Below are 20,996 nucleotides of genomic sequence, written 5' to 3'. Positions count from 1 at the left end.
TAAGTGGGTTCGTTCCTCAGCAAAATTAATTGCTCATAAAACCTTGGAATTTGCTTCAGATATTTCAGATGTTTTGATGATCTGCTCTGTAACAGAACGTTAAAAAAAATCAATGATATACACCCAAGTTATAATGAAGGTATTTGACATTCGTAATTTGGTCATTTTAACTTATTTTTATGACATGCCCTATTGTTTTACTTCATAGCTATCTTTAACTTTATAAAGGTATGAGTGGTGTGTGTAAGGAAATTGGCAGATAAGACAGGTATGGGCGGGAGTTGTTTGTTGTGTTTATAGAATATTACCAGCTACTGTGATACGTCTCGAAGAAGTAGTTATACAAGATCTTTCAAGTTACATGCATGGAGGCCGTTGCTTCCATTATCAAACTTGGAAATATTTTTATCTGCTGTACCTAAAGGGGACGTTGATCCCTTGAGAAAAAGAATAGAATAAAATAAGATAAGATAGAAGCCTTTCCCCTGCCTGGTCTTGAGAGTTTAATGCTACACAAACAGATTGGAGAGGATGAAACAGCACCAACCATAACGTGGCCATTAAATTTCAAAGGACGAAGTGACGTGAGTTTGGTGGTCAGAGGGGCTCGTGATTTCAAAGCAGATATTTCTAGAATTTGTTCAGTGTCTTAAGTGTTTAATTAAGACGTGTTCTCTGCGCGCTCTCTTCTAATAATGAATTGGAAAGGATTTCATTTCATATCGAGTTTGTTGAAAGACATTTTTAATATCTGGAAAGTACTCTGTACTCACAACACATGAAAAGTATTCTTCAGAAATTTTTTTCTCGACTATTCTTCATTGATGAGGAAAGATTCTACGAAGACAAAACCCACCCACAGCGTAGAGCTAAGAGCAGATACAAAGGTTCAGAACAACTTTATATTCAGTTAACCTTTTATGTTCGATAGGCCTAAAATTCTAGTGAATGTAGACTCCTTATAATAAACATTGCCCGTCATGCTTAAGAGAGAGGGTTCATGCATGTATCCCAGCAGGTAAAGAATTTGCTTTTATTGAAAAAAAAAAAAAAATTCAAATGCAGTTACACATCTTGTTTGGTTTAGCTCTTCTTGCGTGTTTATTATCTTGGCAAAATGCTGCCTCAAAGAACCATTGTAAACAGTCACGTGACACCATTACAAATTCTGGCTTTCTCAAAAGAGGTATCATAACTGACAGCCTTCATGGTATTTACAAGCCGACCTCATTAGAGGTCAGATGTGCGCTGAATACATTTAGAATTACTATTTTATTATGAGAGAAGATATTTTATTTTTATTCGTGTATCCTTTTAGGTAGCTGCTGTCATCTGTGTAGGTATTATTATTATTATTATTATTATTATTATTATTATTATTATTATTATTATTATTATTTTATACCGAAATAATAAGAAAATCATGAATCAAAGAGAAAGAAGGAAGCAGCAAAAAAACAGAAAAAATAGAAATTTTAATTAAGGATATGTGGGTAGCTCCTAAATGGGTCAATAATGATAATAAAAAATCAGAAAGACTGAGGTTGCATGAATCTTTGTGTTAATAATTCTTATTTATAGAAGGAGTGCGTTGAGGGAAAACATTAGGAGAGGAAAAAAAATTATGTTAATCATAACTGTGGATCATGTAAAGAATAAGGAGGGAGCTTACGAAGAGAGAGAGAGAGAGAGAGAGAGATACCCTAAGACGATTGCCATCTTAATGGAGTCCGAAGTTTGCTTTAGATCCTCGGTAAAGCCTTCATGCTTCGAGATCTTCTATCGTAAGCTGCTCTTAATGAGGTTTCAGGCACACAAGTCAATATTGACCAGGTGATTCTTGGGCCCAGAGTACCCAGACACCAGAGAAAGAGAGAGAGAGAGCGAGCAGAAGGTAGAAGAAGAGGAAGAGATGAGGTGGAGGAGAAATATAGATGAATATAGATGAAGAGTAAAGTTAGAAATTGGGAGGCAGTAAAGTTAGATAACGTGCCGAGTGGGACATACTGTAGATGAATGATCTTTCAGATATAAGAAAGCAAAGTAACAAAATCAATAACAATCGCTTATATGAACCATAACATGTTATGTATCACTCCACTTATCAAGAATGAACACCATCAGATAACACACTTTATCCAAGACCGACTTTCACACGAAAGTATCACTGCTGTACAGTCTAACAAATGCCATACTTTCACCGCAAAAATCGGTTGAAATGGTGTACTTCGAAAAACACTCGGTATGCAAATAAGTTTCCATGACAGTAGCACATCGTGACGCAAATGGACAGAGAGAGAGAGAGAGAGAGAGAGAGAGAGAGAGAGAGAAGACAGTTAACAGGTTTAGTGTAATGAGAGAAGGTTCATATCACATCATATATGGCAAAAATAGTGCTAGTGATATATTTAAGGGTGGAAAAGACACTCGTTAAAATTTCTAGGTAGAACCGAAGATACAGAGCAAGGGAGCGAAATGTGATCTTCGTATTTGGAGATTATTTGGAAATATGTAGTATGAATGATTTTAAAGAATATTGTGATTAAAAGTAGACTTAGTAGGGGAATGAGTTGTAATGGCGTGTGTTTATGGTCCTAAAAAAAAAGGGTGTGTGAAATATAATATCACTTCTTGGAAGCTTAATCTATGTAGGAAATTTAGGCGAGAGAGACAGGGAGAGAGTATAGGAGACTGACTAGAAAAAATTATGGTAAATCAATTTCAGTGTGCTTGTCCTACCTGTTGATATGTTATATTCTGTTTTCTCCTTTTTAGTGTTCGCGGTTTCTGGGGTTTTCATGATGGCTGCAAGGCTCTGTAGCACCGCCCTGGTGAAGAACACGGAACAACGTAGTACTAATATACAGATATTTACAACTTCAGGTAATATTTTTGCTCTCTATCTGTTGGTATAGACATATCTCCCTAAAAACCTACGTTGGTGAGGTAGTAGCAAGTGGTACTGGAAGTTAGCTGACTTACAGTCAATTGATCTAACTAGCTACCTATCTATTTATCTTTCTATCTATCTTCCTATCTGTCGATATGATACAAAAACACTAAAACCGTTATTTTGTTTGCACACTGGAGCACAAGATAAAGTGTTAATTTAGCTGTGTCCTCTGCTTCCCTCTTCTCTTCCCCTTCCCCCCAATCCCCCTGAGCACAAGATCAAGTATTGATTTAGCTTTGTGGTCCCCCTCCCCTTTCTTCCCCTCCCTCATCACCCTCCAGCTCCCCCTCCCCTCCATCACCCTCTGGTAAAGGGGGCTGGTACTGCCTAGACTTTGCTGGCTGTTATTAATAGGGTTAATATAGCTGTTGATTTGCACATGGGTATGGTACAGGTATGGGGGGTATAGTATGGACATGGGTATGGGAATGGTATTGTATCGATATGGGTCTTAGTATTGGTAGGGATATGGGTACGGGTATGCATAGGAATGGTACAGATATGGGTATGAGTATGGTATGGATATGGGTATGGGAATTATATGGTATTGATTATGGGTATGATAGGGATATGGGCATGGGTAATGTTCATTGGTATGATACAGGTATGGGTATAGATATGGGTATTGTGTGGATATGGGTATGTTATACATATGGGTATTGATATGGATATTATTATGATACAGATGTGTAGTATTGGTATGGGTATGGGTATTGGTATGGTGCAGATATTCGTATTATTCTTGGGTATGATACGGAAGGGTTATTGGTATAGGTATGGGTATGGGTATATTATGGATATGGGTATAGATAGGGGTATGGACCAATTGCTAAAATGTAGTAAATAAAAAAGTGACCCAACGTATCACGGATGGTTTAGTTCTATTATAATACTAAAACTGTGAAACATTTGTTAGTCAGTTTGTTTGTCTATTTGTTTGCACACCGGAAAGTAAAGGGGGCTTGTACTGCCCGTAGACTTTTTTCATTGATTAGTAGTGTTAGATTAGCAGTGGGCATGGGTGTGGCACAGTCATGGGTATGGGTATGGTTATATAAATATTATCCCTTTTAGACACGGGTATAATTCGTAACCTATGTGATCTGAACTTTTATTATTATTAATATTATTACTATTATTATTGCTTAGCTGAGAACACGGTTTATTAAGGTCAGAGGTGCTGTCATTGACAGCGCGTTTACATGCTCCTCGGGCTGGTCGACGTAACTACCTCTGCAGCATTATAGCACTAGACCTAATAAGCTCACCAGTCGTAACAACATTTTCAAAACAGGAATTACAACAAAATTTCTTTGAATGTTGACGGTTTAGGCTGTGTTCAAGCTGCTTCTATGTTGCAGAATTAATTGTAGCACTAAAAAAAATAATGTAATCCTAGAAAGATGTGATCTCTGTTACTAAAGAATTTATTTGTAGAGATTACCTGTTCTTTCAGTAATGCAAGATGATGATGATTTTAATTATATGAAGAAGATGGCTATTAATCGAAAATATACTGTTAATGTCAAGACCCAAGGAACACTTGTTTTTTAACTGGGCTAAAAGTATTATTTTCTTAAAAGCTTTCTGCTCCCTTTTTTAGCCTAATTTATTCATTCATAAGGTAACTTGACGTGTAAGAATGTGTCGATAACTTCATATGCTTTCAGACCAGAAATTTTTAATATCGAGATGTGAATGGTAAGTTAAAAGTAAAAAAAACTAACACACCTAGGACTAGGAACAAGAATAACTTGCTCTGGCGAATATTTGGTAGTAAGCCATAATTTTGGAAGTGGATAAGAAATATAACTTAAATGATTTTATTTCTTATTACATTCTTTCAGCGTTGATGCGCAAAAAAAACCTGAAATTATTTAAAATTTAATGGTTCCTTGGAGGCAATATTAATGTCATGACATATTTTCATAATTTTATTTAAAATTTGAAACTAAGTTTGATGATGACCTTTTCATTTTATTTATTTTTTTTATTTTTTAATTTATTTATTGTTATTTTATTTTTTATTTTTTATTTCATCTACTTATTTTTTTTCGAATACATCGGTGGTTCTTCCAGAATTTGGCTACACATCATATTTTTATTGCAGTTTTGAAATATATGACAGATTTCACTCTTATGAAACACGTTATGTCCTTATTGTATGCAATAATCGTGTTTTCGTATTGAAATAATAGGTATATATGGAGCATGTCTGTTGTCATTTCAGCATTTTGAAGGAAATCCTATGCCATCAATCATGTTCTAATCAACTTAAGAGCTCAGTTGCAGTAATTGTGTCAACAAGTCTTGTCTTTTTAACAAATTGCTGTTGAGAGTTTTATCAGGCTGACTTACTCAAGCCGTAGAAAACAACTTCTGTTATTATATTCGACGTGAGCAATAGTTATTTTTTTACGTATAACTATTCTTGGCGTTATTGTTTGTTGGTAAAAGTTATCGAATCGTTGTAACAACGAGCAAAAAGTTTATAAGGATGGTAACAGCAAGAAAGATAATCTTGTTCATGCAAGCTTTATTCTGGTGCCTGTTGATTAGGCAGCCATTTTTATTGTTTTGTTCTTTTTTTGAAGAATGGATATTTTCCACGTCGAATAGAGTAACAAAAGTTACTCTATTTTATTTATTTTCTTAGGATTCGGTTAACGTCGTCCTGATGCACTCTCACGGTAATATGTTAAAATAGACGGAACTTGTTGACAACACCGAAAATACCTACACTAAACTTTTTTTACCTTTTTTGTGGACAAGATTATTTTCATTAAATTGAAAATGCTTCTGCGCATATGAGCCATAATAATGTCATAAAATTATAGGAGATGCAAACACTAAAAACGTAGCTACTTTTAATTAGACATTAAACTGACTACAAAAAGTTACCGGTAAGACAATTTCAGTGTTCATGGTCTACCTACGATATGTTAATCTGTATTCCGCCCTGGTGGAAGAACACCGAACAACGTAGTACAAGTATACAGATATTAACAACTTCAGGTATTATTTTCTCTCTATTTATGGTATAGCTATATACCATAAACTCACGTTGGTGAGTTAGTGGACAGGTGAAATGAAGTGCACTGTGCAGTAATTATTTTTCTTTATTATTTTTATAAATTGAAGGATGTTACCATCATACCTCGAAGGTTGTTTGTCCATCATCCCTTTCAACCACCTTGTGTCAGAGAACGTGAAATGATTAAAGTCCTTCGCCTGTGGCTTGAAGTCAGAGCTTCCCTGGCACAGGGGACACGGCATGGGATTCGGTCGAAAATACCTGAATATTTAGCTGACATAGATATTAATGAAGATGATATTGTGCATGTTATTAATGAAATTAAAAATGGAGCTGCAGCAGGGCCTGATGGAGATCCTGCTATTTTGTTAAAGAAAGTAGTTCATTCTATCGCAAAGCCACTTGCAATATTATTAAGACAAAGTGTAGATACAGGCACGATTTATGATGAGCACAAATTAGCATATATTACCCCTACATTCAAAAGTCGATCAAGACTAGAGGCAAGTAATTATAGGCCTGTGAGTCTAACATCACATATTATGAAAGTGTATGAAAGGGTAATGTGGAAAAATATTATGAAACATTTAATAAAAAATAATCTGATTAATATAGGACACATGGTTTTGTACCCGGAAAAAGTACACAAACCCAACTTTTAGTCCACCGTGAAAACATATACAAAAATATTGGAAAAGCGGGGGGGGGGGGGGGAAATGTGGTTTATCTAGACTTTGCAAAGTTTTTGAGGTCAAGGTAACCCATATATAATTTAGCGAAGAAAATTAGAAAAACCATAATATAGTGGATAAAGTAGGAAGATGGTTAAAAGAATTTTTACACACAGAAAACAGATAGTTATTGCAAACGATGAGAAATCGGATGAATCTAAGGTAATTTCCGGTGTGCCACAGGTACGGTGGTTAGCTGCATTACTGTTTGTTATTATGATCGCAGACATAGACAGTAATGTTAAGGACTCGGTAGTGAGTAGTTTCGCCGATGACACAAGAATAAGTAGAGAAATTACTTGTGATGAAGATAGGAACGAGCTACAAAGAGACCTTAACAAAGATATGATTGGGCAGAGGTAAATAGGATGGTATTTAACTCTCATAAATTTGAATCAATAAACTATGGAGACAGAGAAGGAAAGCTATATGCATATAGGGGACCAATAATGAGAATCCAATCACAAATAAGGAAGCAGTTAAAGACCTTGGTGTGATGATGAATAGGAACATGTTTTATGCAACGATCAAATAGCAATTCTATTATTCGGCAAAATGTAAAGCAAAAAATGGGAATGTTGTTACGGCATTTCAAAACAAGAAAAGCTTGAACCACAATGATTATGCTTTATAAAACATATGTTCGTAGTCCAGTTGAATATTGCAATATGATATGGTACCCACACTATCAAAAGGATATTGCACAAATAGAGATGTACAAAGGTCCTTTACAGCAAGAATAGTAGAAGTTAAGGACCTTGACTACTGGGAAAGACTACAATCCTTAAAATTATATAGTCTAGAAAGGAGAAGAGAACGCTACATGAAAATTCAGGCATGGAAACAGATAGAAGGAATAGCTGAAAACATCATGGAGCTAAAAATATCAGAAACGAGCAAGCAGAGGTAGATTAATAGAGCCCAAAACTATACCCAGTGTTATGACCCTTGTTGGGCCGGGGTGCAAGTTCTTTTGCACAAGAATAGAGAGGACAGTGATCTTACCAACCTAAGTATCCAGATAAATTCAGTCAGCGGAGACAAAAACACACAGGAAAACTCAACAACATTTATTAACAATCAAAGCAAACAAAAAAATTTAAAGTCAGCCTTGTGACTATACAGGACACAGCTTAGTCCTTACTACTCGCGTAGGAGTTCCTAAACACTAATATTAAACCCTAGACAGAAAATATTGAGAAATATACTGCATAAATTAGCAAAATGGGCCAACACCAACATAAATATAAACCACCAATACCTATAACTAAACAGAGAGGAAAGAAGTATGAGACCAACAGGGGGAAAACTTAATTCTCCTACCTACCTTATATAAACTAAATCTTAAATATAAAAAATATCAAATATATTAATATGATATATAATACCCACAAGAAATAACGAAAAATTACAGCATCACTCGTGACAAGACATACAAAAATACTGGCATATATATATATATATATATATATATATATATATATATATATATATATATATATATATATATATATATATAAATACAAAGCGGCAATAAGAAATGCCAACAGTCTCGAACGACTCACTATACGAAAGTAAATAACAAAAATAATACTCCGGGAAGAGCTCCTCACACTGAATAAGGGCTGAATGGATGCCCAAACGAGGTCAGGCTAAACAGTCGCCTTGCTGAAGGCCAAAAAACGAAAATACAGGGGAGCCGTGATCACTTACATCCCCTGAATGCAACGTAATACAGGCCAATACTCCGCTATCTGAAGGGCGTGCAGCTACACAGGTCCACCAATACCATGGGAAAGGAGTCTGTCGTGCTCCCGACCAAAAACACAAGGGAAATCCCATACCTGGTAGCAAACCGCCCCTACTTGCACCTTCACGGGCCTCAATGCCCCCACCGCTGCAGCTCAGAAGGACGTCGTAGGCAAAAACAGTGATGTCCCTCCCACGTCCACTCTGTCGGGATCCAGCTCCGATATCAGAGCCGCAGGACAGTACACACAGTAAGGGGGAAAGTCACCGCAGATGGCAGAAATGCCCCTGCGCCTTCAATACTGACGACGACAAATCCTTCGAAGGGCGATTCAGAAAAATATGCCAGCTGCACAACCATGCGGGGAGAATAGCGAGCCCGAACTGTTGTCGGGAAAAAGCCGCGCCCCTCCAATATCCTCACTGGTGTCCTTTTCACCAACCACTCAAAAGATAAACAAAACAAAAAAACTAGCATTAATAAGATGCTCACAAACATTTAACAAGCGGGGAGGAGGTTTAACAAGCAGTTCGCTTGACGCTCAGCCGAGACCAAAGTAAAGCTTAAAACTAAAACCTTAAAAACTAATTTCCTTACGCTAATTTTATATACAACAAAATATAACAAAAAGCAGTAACAAGGTTGAGAAAAAATAAAGCAAAATCAATGCCAATTACGTTAATACGCGATAACCAGGAAAAATTATGAAAGCACACAGGACATTAATCCACTACGCTCCTGCATCGATAATGCAGCGTCTATTCAATGCGTTGCCAGCTCATCTGAGGAATATAACAGGAGTGAGTGTAGATGTGTTTAAGAATAAGCTCGACAAATATCTAAACTGCATCCCAGACCATCCAAGATTGGAAGATGCAAAATATACCGGAAGATGTAATAGCAACTCTCTGGTAGACATTAGAGGTGCCTCATACTGAGGGACCTGGGGCAACCCGAACAAGATGTAAGGTCTGTAAGGTAAGGTCTCTCTCGTCTGCCGCAGAGTTGTGCGAGATGCGGATCCCTGTAATTTCATCTTGCCATTATTTGCAACAACTTTTTGTTCACCACTTCCTTTCCTCCTCCTCAGTCTTTCCCTGTCATATTTGTCCTGTTTCAGTGACTGTAAATTTGTCTGGCAGGTGGAAGTGGTCCTTCATTCCCTTTATTCCATTAGGCCCCAACAGATTACAATTCCTATTGCAACACTCTCCTTTCTAACGGGGAAATCTCCCGGTTATTCTTAATTCCTAGACGACCGCCATTTCTATGATTCATTTCATGTTATAAGAATAATGCCAACTGATAGAAACAGTTTTGGTTTTTAGGATATAAGCAAAAACTTAATAAATGGACTTCATGAAGAAATCATGTTGAGAAAACAGTGCGCACACGAAAACAAAAGTAATCCAACACGATCCACTGATCAGAATTGAAAATGAAATAAATAAACAAGTGAAATGAAAGAGTTAACGAAGGTATTCATTGCTGTAAGCCGATTCAGGAATACATCCAAAATTACCGATTACTGACCTTCAGTAACGAAAATGGATATAACAGATGATGAGAGATGAAGACCAGCACAACCCTCCCCCCCCCCCGCCCCCGCCCCAAACAAATTAAATTAAATTACCGGTTTATATTGTTTATGTAAACTATACGTTTATTGATGCCTGCCAAACGATGTTTCATTTTTTGCTGATATTTTCATGGAAAGTATATCTCCAAATACAAACACTATACAAAATTATCATTTATTCAGGCTCGAAATCAACAATAAATAAAAGTTTTATGGTCTAGGTAAAATATACCACAACCGAACCAGAAATACATAAAAACCTAATCACAAAGATTCCATACTTTGAAAATTTCAGGGCGATGTCTTTTCGTGTTTGAACCGAGATGTGGCTGGTCCTTTTCAAAATATTGAAAGTCACCCCCAACCCCCCAACCCCCTAAACAAATGTATAACTATATGGAGATTCCTCGAAAAGCTTCCATATCGTGTGTAAACGCGGACTATTTCCGGATGGCAGGAGCAATTCGCCGAACCGTTCTCAAATTGATGTTGTGGGTAACTTGAGTTGTGGGTAACTTATTCCCCCAACAACTGGGCCACTTAGATTGATAGTGAGTACTGTATCTCCCGCCACTGGGCAACCAACCCTGTTATTGCATTCTATGGAAATACCGTTTTTAAGTGTGTTATGCCTCAGCCGTTGGGTGGAATATTTAAATGAAAGTATTACTGATTTTACAAACCATGTGCTACAAGTCTTTGCTGTGTAATTCATTGTCAATCTTTATAATGACTGATATTGCCGCTATCTGCAATTTTTTTTTATCATTATGTATTGAAGCCACGTGTGAAACCAAGAGGCTTCGAACTTTTCATAGTTTTAATTATATTGTCGAATATTGATTCTATATTATTACTCGTTTGCATAGACCTGTTCATGTCACTTCCGTTAAACGGCCGTTTGAGTATATGTTATATTAACCGTTGGCTATAAGGATATGCTATCTCAAAGTACAGAGTATATGTATGCTCTATACACTTTTTGATGAGTGAATCAACTGAATACAACAAGAGCTATTTCCTTGGTTAATAAGTACCTTGATGCGTACGGTTTGGGGTGATTAATATACCACATCGGCCAATTCCTCTATGGTTGGATCATAAGCCAATCCATTTCCTGAATTCTGTATAAAACTTGTTTTTAGTGGGTGTAATTTTGCATACACAAATTACGAAAACTTTTATATTAATGTGATGCACTTTAAGAATTCATTTATATATTTATTGTCATAAGTCGTATTTCAATATTCGAATGTCAGCTATCAAAATACCGTTTACGGCAAGAATAACTTGGTAAATAACGTGATCATTAAGTCTTATAAGTCGTAAAAGAGGAGAATTTTATTCATTCTTTAGGTAATTAGATAATTATATTTCAAAGTCACATGCGTAAAAGTCTCTCTCTCTCTCTCTCTCTCTCTCTCTCTCTCTCTCTCTCTCTCTCTCTCTCTGTTAAAAGGTATTATTGCGGCATAACGAGAGAGAGAAAGGTAAAAGTATGTAAACTAGAGGGATGGGTCGATATTTAGAGAAAGAGAGATAAATACAGATGGAAACATTCCTTTATTCCAAAATACAGATTGAATGATCCGAAAGGGTACACTATAGTTTTTGGAAGAGATAAAACTGCACCAATGATCGTCCGTCTGTCTGTCGTAGTTTAAACCACCTCATTACCAACTGTTTTTTTTTTCATCTTCTCTACATCTAGAATACGTAACCGTAATTTTTCCTTCTAATACGAACAATTTTGACCAGTTTTCTGGATTATTTAGTTATCTAGTGTCACACCCGATATGGAACAGTTTTCGAGTTCCAAACTGGAAACCACTTAAGCAATCAAGCAACAAGAGAACTATGGCAACGTTTGGAAAAAGAAGGGGTAAATGTTTTTGCTGAATTTTTGAGAGATAGTTTTTTATTCATGGACGAACACAAATTACTGTATAGATAAGGTAAGAGAAGAAAGTTGTCTCTAAAATAAAACATTAGATACATTGCCTTATGGTGATTGCGTTCTCCGTTATCAGAATTTGCCCTTGCAAACACCATCCGCTAGTACCCCGAACTGGTTCTCTGTCCTGACAATATTTCACTCTACGTTTTTATAGAGACACATGACTTTGTCGACTAGACAAATCTGTATCGGAAAATGCGATCTTTTGAATCACCAATAGCATTGATACATCAAAGGTTATTGCTTGCAGCTGCCCCCCCCCCCCCCCCCCCCCCCCCCCCCCCCTCTCTCTCTCTCTTCTCTCTCTCTCTCTCTCTCTCTCTCTCTACTTTTTACCACACGTTTTTTTTTTTTTTTTTTTGTTTTTTTTTTTTTTTTTTTTTTTTTTTTTTTTTTTTTTGAAAACTGGCAAAAAGATTGCTAAAAACAGTACCTTTCAATCTTTCTTTTTGGGACGAACACTGGAATCCACACAATCAGTTGTGCAGCTGAGAAATGGACTATCCATAGTGCAACTGGAATACAAGGAGGACTCGAACGATTACAGAAAGCTTATTTTTGGCCAAAAGACGTTAATGATGTCTTTAATGAAATGTTCGTTTAAATTATTCTTATGATGCAAATAAAGAACCATTAATAATAATATGAATATGTGAAATAAAATCTAAACAAACAAATATGTAACTGCTAGGGAGAAAGAGTTTACCATAATAAGAGAGTAACAGTATTTAAATTACTAGGACAGTTCCATACTGAGAGAGAGAGAGAGAGAGAGAGAGAGAGAACACATCCTTGAGCATCGTGGCATGGTTAATTTCAACCAAGCGTACAGGATAATACTCGATATAAAAGTAGTTCGTCATTCAAGTGTCTTGATGTTTTGACAGGAATTTTGGACCTATTTGGATTCCTTTCTCTGTATTGTCTGCGTCCAATAAGCCTAATGTGCACTGGAAGGAGGTCACTCAAGAATACCGTTTCAATACACAAAGGCTTCAGTGTTACTGGGAGTGAGAATGATCAGCCTCATCAGAGGAAGAGATCCCACAAATGAAGAGAGGGGGATGTCATCATTCAACCATCATTTGTTTTGGATCAATATAATTTTCCTTATAAGAGCAAACGAACTCTTTGGTTGATGTTTCGTCGTTAGATTAAGCTGCCTTCTTAGAATTCAGATTTAAAATACGATCTACAGATGTCGAGAAAACAATGTATATATCATGTAAAAACTGTCATTTTCGTAACATGCTTTATCATAGTGAAGTAAAATTGAAGCTCTCTTTAGGAATGTATTTTTAACTATTCAGCTGTGGAGAGTTCGGATATAAATAAGATTATAATTTTCAATACGCAGCATTTGGAAGCATGTTATTGACTTCCCTGTCCTGATGTTTTTCACTTTAAGAATACTTATTAAATATACTGAGCGCAAATAGATATCACGCAGGTTTCTAAATAACTGTGCTTGTGGCGTATGTATACGCATGACCTAACTACGCGATGAACTTGAAAAGAAGGAATACCTTTTCCTTAGCCCTGTAGCTGTTATTGCACTCTTTACACAACAGAGGAAGATTTCATCAAAGCATAACCTGATCATTCCCTCTACAGTAAATTCGAAAAGGGAAACTGGGCGGAAGTCGAAAGCCTTTTGATGCACTAATCTCGCCCAGGAGGTGTCCTCTTTTCTCACAGTGTCCCTCTCAACCTCCACCGTGTACAGAACCAAGACGATAAATGGAAACTATTCGTGGTATCCGCTTTGTCATTTCCCTTCAAATGCTCTTGAATAAGAATTAGATGGCTTCGACCAGGGAAGGGAAGAGAAGTATTCCAGATTAACTGAGACGTTTCAGCCTCCGAGGAAGAAGGACCTCATGCAATGAATTCAGGGACAAACTGAATTATGGTGTATATGAGTCTATGTATAAAAAAAATAATCTCCAATTTACTCATGAATTCTTCTCATCTGAAATCATTGAAAGGAAGATATTTTTGCCAACGTTTAAAAACCAACCTTTAACCTCTACAAGAAAAGACAGTATGATTAATTAAAGTTACGAGTCTACTCAAAGCTTGGGTGACTATTTTGAAACTTTGGCCTAAAGGGTAATGCAAGAAAGACTAATTTTGTGAACGTAAAAATTACTCCTTACGACGAATAAAACAAAACTGAAACCTCATTCTCTGCTACTATTTGAAGGTATCACCTTTCCGCCAAGAGGAACAAAATTTAAAGCAACTGTTACTTTGACAGCAGAACTGTTCACCAATACATAATGGTTCTTTGTCTATATCCAGACACAGAAATGGTACAGAATTTCAGTCATCAGTTGTTACTTTTGTTTTATTTGCAAAGACTGGCAGCCGTAAATGAGACGTCCCCTATTGGGATATTTTGCATTAGTGATAAAATGAGTCATTCTGTTCTTCCATGAAACAATCTCGGAGATGATTGCCACAGTCCTGAGAACACAAAGAACATGATTATACGTATATATACCGTAAACTCAAGGAAATGGCTTCTCCGTGTTTGAACATAATGGAGGTTCTCCTTTTCTATTCGAATCCAATTTGATTTGTAAATATGCCACGGGGAGTTTAGCAACTTCTAATGTCTTATCGATTTCCAGCTCTTTCATTTTTGAAATGATTAAAAGTACGTGGGCAATCCGGCAAAGAACTTGCTAGCATACAAGCGTCACAGACACAAACTAATTCTCTTCTATCTCTCTCTCCTCTCTCTCTCTCTCTCTCTCTCTCCTCATTATTTGGTGTCTTGCTGGTACCATTACAGGGGATAATACGATGTAACTAAGCTTGCTGACCTTTCAAAATAAAAACTTCCCCAAAAATTTAAAACACATGGTCATTAGATTTAAAAAAAAAAAAAAAAAAAGCGGGGGAAGTGACCATAACAATAAAAAGTTAAATTTTCTCGATTGGCACCATCTGCCACAGATCAGAAAAGGGTTTAAATAGCTCACAGAGGTGACCTGAATTCATATTTTTTGAACAGAAGAATGGATTCATGGCAACTTGGTCGATGTATTTTTGACTTACAAGAAACTGAAAACTTGAGGTGCAAATAAAACAAGATAGTTTATAGAGATAGAGGGTTACTGCAAAAGTGGTCTCTGGTGGAAATGGAATGGAATTTAGTGAAGACTTTCAGATGTCGCAACGTACATCAGACATTTCATGTAATCATAAAGAATGCATGAAGCGGAATCCGAGTACTTGAACTATAGATGTATTGACTCCAGCCAAGTCAGAACACTCTGACCTTGAATTAATTGTCGTAATAATTTTTTATGGAATATGCGAATACTCAAAGCTTCATACGATGCTCTATTTTCCAATAAAAGAAGACAGACATGTACAAGAACAGGATCTTAAAAGCTACTGAGGGCTAGAGGGCTGCAAATTGTTATGTTGATCATCCACCCTCCAATCATCAAATACCAAACTGCAACCCTCCAGCCTCAGTAGTTTTTTTATTTAATTTAAGGTTAAAGATAGCCATAATCATGGGTATGAGACAGGCCACAACCGAGCCGTGGTTAAAGTTTCTGAGCCGTGGGTCGTACAGCATTATACCGAGTCCACCGAAAGATGACTCTGTTTTCGATAGCCTTAATTATACGCTGTACTGAAAACTCGATTTATCCGAAGAAATTCCGGTGCATTTTTTACCTTTTTTTATTTATTTATTTTTTTTTTTTTTACAAACAGAGGTATATTAAGCCAGAAGGCCTCGCGTGATCTACTTCTCATATCCTCCACACTTACGGCCACTTTCTCAAAATCAACTACTAATAAGTTCCAAAACTTATAAGTATATATGTTTTTTACAAGCTGGATTATTATTTTAATATCTGGATATGAAAAGGAAGGATTTTAGAAATGTTAGTTTCAGTGTCATTTATACATTTATACTTTACAGGAAAAGTGGAATAACGCAGACCCCTACAGACTCTAATAAGGTACAGTTTTTATTCCTTCTCCAAACACCCCATCATTTCACAGACTCGTAGAGACGAAAGAAAGATTCAGAGTCGTCAAACTATAAGAATCGACGCGCCAGAAAACAAAACTTTTCTTCAGTCCTACGCCATCTCCCTCTGATTTGATTCCCTGGGGATCAAGTCACAAAATACTGACTTGAAAAGTTCTCTCTCTCTCTCTGTCTCTTCCCAAAGTGGGGAACAGTTTTCATTTTGAATGATGCGGATATAGACAACCAAAATGAAGAAAAACATATTTCAATGTTTCTTTTTGAATATTCTGATAGTTATTAAATACTAAACCTATAAACGACGAAATATAGATTTAAGCGAGAAAACAAATAAACACCTTTTTGTGGCATCAGCGACTGTGGTAGCTGAAAATTCATATTAGATAAATTAAAATCTCAAATGCACACTGAAAGCAGTACGCATCTCAATTCCACGAAAATGTCTTGCGTCATTCACAATTTAAAATATAAAATCGTAGGTCCACATAAACCCACTTTAAAGGGAAAGAAAGAAGGTAAACGATCACGACAGAAACTCTCTCCGACCTCCAACAATGACCGGGAGGTGAGAAGGTTGAAGATTCTCGTAGCATCGCCCCTTCTACATCGAAATGTTCTGAGATCAAGATGGGAATTTATGCATCCGTGACGCGAAAAACCCGTCATCGCATAGACGAACACCCTTTTTCTCAAGGATGGCTCATAGGCTATGAGGTAAATGACCATATTTTTGCATTTTTAGAGGACGAACACATATACTTCATTCTCGGATGTAAATTTTGCTCGACATATGATTAAACTATTTCCGAGGGATATGCTAGTTTACCGTTATGGGAGAGAATTGTGAATTTTGATGTTTCAACTCGGTTTATCTATCTATGCATCTCAATAAGGAGGCACCGTCATGAAGTATTCTGTGTGTGTGTGTATTGTACCATTCCAAGTATGATTTTGAGACCTAACAATAATCCTATCAAGTACCTCTAATTTCATGGTTTATGTTAGATATGTATGCACACATCACCTCATACGCTGATTTATTCCCTCATAATTAACAGTTGGCATATATATAGAGACAAAGCCCACGGAGAGAAACAATGGAGTGGTGCTAGGCCTTTCGACGTACTGTCCTTTATTTAGTAGACTGATAGAAATATATAAATAAGTTTACAAAGAAAGGTCGTATAAATGGCACATGGGGATTACACAGGAAAATATGCAGACCTACCAAAACCTATTAAGGGGTTTTACAAAAGAGAGACTACATACATACACAACACACACACACACACACACACACACAAACACACAGAATGAGATCTCAATATCATCTTACTAACAAATAAGCTAATTTGTACGCCATCCAGTTCTCCATGGCGTTAGAAGTAAATTGATCACGTATGAGTGAGAGAACAGTTAATGGCTACTTTCACAGTTTACAGAATAGATATAGTACTAAACTGGCTATCAGCTCAATGGAGAAGGCTTATGAATGGGCATCAGTGGTAAGCACCTTGTTTAAGGCCTTGTATGGGACTTCAGAGTTTGATTTAAAGGGCATAATATCTTACTCTGGTACGATTTTGATTATGAAAAGGAAATTTGATGAGAACATTTTGATATTAAAATGAGCGTGCAATTCACTCATTCCTAACATGTCTATACTTCCCAGAGTTTCACCTTTCCGTATTCAACTTCACTGTCAACGTGTCCAAAAATAATATATAAAATAGCATAGGGGGAAATGAGAACCAAATCCAGAGTTTGTCTCTATTAGCGTTGTTACGACCCCTTTGGCCGTAATACAGGTTCTTTATATTTCAATAATCACAGGGATCGTAGGCAGTAAGAAAGTACACAGGGTATGAGGAATGTGGACACAAAACACCAGACAACAAAATTAACAATATTTAATTACAAATACACTTAACACTAAATAAGCCTTGTGAGGAAGCTTAAACTTTCATTAAATACACAAATACAAGGAGCAAATAACAGCTCACAAGGACTCCTAATACTGAAAGCTAACCCTAACAAAGTAAAGGAAGGACATAACATGCCAAAGGCTCAAATAATATACTACGGGCCCAATAATGAAAAAAACAAAAAAACTAACCTACTAATTATAAGATTGAAGGAAGACTAGAGAAAATAAAGACAGGAAAACCTTAAATCTCCTACCTAACAGTGTTGGTACTAAACTTAAAACTAAATTCAAATAATATTCTGAGGGACAGTAAATACCCAATACCGACAACTCAATACAACATACATATATATACAAATATAATTGATATTTAAATACGCAAATCCTCGCGTACAACGAAGTGCACAGGAGTTCACGGAAGTTGCTTCAACCTCCCAGCAGCTATACGGGGGAGCCCACAAATTGTCCAGGTAGACCCAGGGGTCGAGATCAATTCCGAGGGACAACACAGGATAATCACCTCTTACCTGGCAATTGCCTCCCTACGAGCCTCCTCACGAGCCTTAGCTCTCTTGTACAAGCAGCTGAAGACGGACAGGACAGTGGCTGGCGTAACGCCTCCTACGTGGCGGGACAGCGACGACCACGTCTTCCGCCAAAATCCTCCGCGGGAATCAGGAGTACAGGCGTCGCAGTGACGATAACCTGCGCTATCACAGCCGTGATCAAACTCCACAATGCAAATACGCCGTAGATGGCTCAGCACATCTACGAAAAACCACTTCCAAGGGAGGTCCGTCGGTATTATTCCTCCAAAAAGGTCGTAACAGACAAATCTCCAGAAGGCTGCCAACAACAAAGAGCGTACGTCCAGAAGCTTATACAGGCCCGAACTGTCTTAGGCCGGCCTCCACTCACTGCACTACAGTTCCATTCCAACTCGAAAACAAAATAAAAACAATCGTTAACACGATAGTTAGGCAATTCACAACAAGAGGAGGAATCACTGGGCAAAACCACTGACCGTTACTTTAACGTAAAAAAAATGCAGCTGCTGAACTGAATATAAGAGATCACTTAAAAGTAAAGTACAAGGCTGATTTAAGAAAATAAACAAGCAATAAATTACGCTAATTTGACACCTTCCTCCCCCTCAAAAAAAAAATATTATTCAAATAGAATGCATTTTTTTAGTACCACACAACCATATAACATAACTGGAAGATAGCCATATAGAAAACTTAATATAAAACATCCTGCAAGGGAAAAAGAAACTTAATCTAAAACATCCTACAAGGGAAATAAAGACAACCTAATCTAAAATATCCTGCAAGGAAAAAGAAGGTGAAGCAAAACTCACAACAACATAATGAAACAGACTTAAGACAAAGCCCGAATCAATACACCATTTTAAATAAGATCAAAAATTAACTACTTTAAATATAATTTTCAATACAAAAACCCCGAAGGGAGAAATGAGAAGGGCGAGGTGAGTAGAGAACTGACAAGACTCACATCCTAGAAAGGGCGTCAGGAATACAGTTATCAACACCCTTAACATGCTTAATAATTAAAGGAAACTCCTGTAGCTGAAGTGCCCAACGCAAAATCCTCTGGTTTGAACCTTTCATTTCTTTCGATGAACACCAAAGGGTTATGGTCCGTCCAAATTTCTACGGAAAGGAAAATTAGTAACATATGGTTTGAAATGAACCAAGGTACGAATTAAAGCTAGTGCCTCCTTCTCGATGGTAAAAGAATACCTTCTCTCAGCATCCAGCAAAACTTACGACTAAAGTAGGATACTGGACGCACTTCACCATCTTCATGTCTTTGAAAAAGTACTCCACCTATACCCACGTCACTGGCATCTGCAGCCACAATAAACGGTTTTCTGAAAGTCAGGAGACATTAGAATGGGGTTAGACATCAAGACAGTTTTCAGTTTTTAAAAAAGATTCCTCACATTGAGAAGACCATACAAACTCTTGTCCCTTCTGCATAGTTGAGTAAGGGGCTGAGCAATGTCAGAGAAGTTCCGGATGAATCTCCTATAATAACCCAACATACCTAAAATTCTCCGGACTTCCCAAACATTGCACGGCCTTTGCAAATTTAATAGCGCCTCGAGGTTAGCTTGTTTAGGAGTAACCCGACCCAAACCAACCTCGTGACCTTAGATAACACACCTTGGCTTTACCAAATTCACATTTACTCAAATTTACAACAAGACCAGCGGCTCTCAAGGCCTCAAATACCTTCTTTAATCTCACCAAATGAGTCCGCCAGTCATTGCTGTGAATAACCAAATCATCTATATAAATTTCTGTACCCTCCAGACCACATATAACTCGGTTCATCAACCGCTGGAAGGTACACGCTGCATTCTTCATCCCAAAGGGCATTACCTTACATTCGTAAAGCCCAAAGGGCGTAACAAAAGCGGAAATCTCACGAGCTCGATCCGATAGGGGAACCTGCCATACCCCTTTAAAAGATCCAATTTAGTTATAAAACTTAGCAGGTCCTATCCGATCAAGACAGTCCTCGATACGTGGCAAAGGGAAAGAGTCATTCTTTGTATTAGCATTGACCTTGCGGTAGTCCACACACATGCAAAACTGCCGTCAGGTTTCTTAACAAGTACAATAGGTGAGCTCCAAGGACTTACCGAAGGTCTAATTAAAATCATGCTCCAACATATACTTTATCTCCTTCTCGACAATATCACGTTTTTCTGGATTTAATCGATAAGGACAATTTGTTTGACTGGGAAGCACTGCCCACATCACATCGTGTTGGGGCAAGGTCGTTCTACCTGGAGAAGCCTGAAATAAGTCTGAAAAAGAAGATATTAATTTATCATGTCATCCTTCTGGATACCTTCCAGATGCTCCAAAAACCCTTTTCTAAAGTTTCCAATTTTGCATATTAACTGTAAGAGCATCTGAAGATACCTGGCAAAAACAAGTCGGCTGGTTCTTCTAACGTGGGTTCTAACACTAGAGATACTGGCTCATATCTATAGCTAGGGGGTCAAGTCT

The sequence above is a fragment of the Macrobrachium nipponense genome, chromosome 17 (assembly GCF_015104395.2).
Source record: "Macrobrachium nipponense isolate FS-2020 chromosome 17, ASM1510439v2, whole genome shotgun sequence".
In the NCBI taxonomy this organism is placed as follows: domain Eukaryota; kingdom Metazoa; phylum Arthropoda; class Malacostraca; order Decapoda; family Palaemonidae; genus Macrobrachium; species Macrobrachium nipponense.
This window is presented reverse-complemented; position numbering follows the sequence as displayed.